Below are 1,357 nucleotides of genomic sequence, written 5' to 3' on the forward strand. Positions count from 1 at the left end.
GAACTACAGCTAACTATAAGTATAGAATGTGTTTTTATCCTATTTATTGACCCAGTGAAGCCAGCAGGACCAAATTTCGCCTTGTTGTTTAAGCAACCTGTTTATGAGACAGAAGAAATAAATTTCAAATCCAGGTGAAAAAATTCTCTGCTTGCATTCGGTGTGTGAGAACCTTAATGACAGTGAAAAACAGACCTGTCATGGCCAACGGAAGGGAGCAGGTTAGCATGATTTATTTTAAATAAAAACGTCATTTGGCCATCATTTTGATGAAGGAATAGCATAAAGATATGACACGGTAAAAAGCTAAAAACAGCTGATTTTGTACGATACAAGCTATTTTTTCCTTTCTATATAAAGACTAAAAAATGTTCATCTCTATTTACTATCACGATTCATGAACCCCTTGCTTTCAACAGCGCTCCTCCACGTTAAATACAACCCTCAGTGCTGCTCCCGCTCGCTGTAATGGAACTGTAATAATGCCCATTCAGCGCTGCCAGAACAAACCCATTGACCTTCCCAGAACCACCTGAGGCCTGTGAAGGAGGCGTCTGCATGGAGGAGGGGAGTGGGACAGATCCACGGTCAGGAGAGGGAAAGAGGAGAGGCATTTCCATCTCAACACACAACCTTATATCATCCTTCTGCTCCACTCATCTTGTTATTTCCTGCTGAACTGTATTATTTTTTAAGCTAAACTGTGAACTCGACTGAAAATGCCACAGAAGGATGCAGCGTGAATTCAGCTGGATATACTTTCACTTTTGGTCATGCTGGACGCCAGTCTTTGGTGTCATTTAAGCATGTTACTTTCCAAGGAGAGGGGCAGAGTATCCATTTCAAACTGGAATAACTGCTTCCTGTTCTATAATGGTTTCCATCTTTGTACCAGCAACTGTTTTTTTTTTCTTTAGCTGTATTCAGAAACCCTTAGAGAGTAAGACACTGTCTTACTCTCTAAGGGTATCAAACTGCTTAGTCTGTCTTAAAGACAGACTGAACAGTTTGATCATTTCTGTCTCACCTATACTGTGTCTGTTTAAGGTGAGAAAAACCATGTAGCTGATGAAGCTGATTTTTTTCTTCTGACTTGCCTCATGAATCCATTCCACTCGCTAACAATCCAGTCATTTTAACATTAACCTTCAATATCTTCCATTAATCTGGAAACAATAGTTTTTCTAATTCTATTACATTATTTTTTATTTACAAATAGATACATAACAAAAATTCAAAACATTGCACAAATAAGCTGGTGAAGATTCTCATGCTGTGTTCACGCAGCAAAAGCAGCAGGAGCAGCAAAAACGCTGCGGCTTCATTTTTGCTGCTTGTACCAGTTTAGTTCTGACGC

Source organism: Cyprinodon variegatus, unplaced genomic scaffold, assembly GCF_000732505.1.
Source record: "Cyprinodon variegatus isolate N-32 unplaced genomic scaffold, C_variegatus-1.0 Scaffold584, whole genome shotgun sequence".
In the NCBI taxonomy this organism is placed as follows: domain Eukaryota; kingdom Metazoa; phylum Chordata; class Actinopteri; order Cyprinodontiformes; family Cyprinodontidae; genus Cyprinodon; species Cyprinodon variegatus.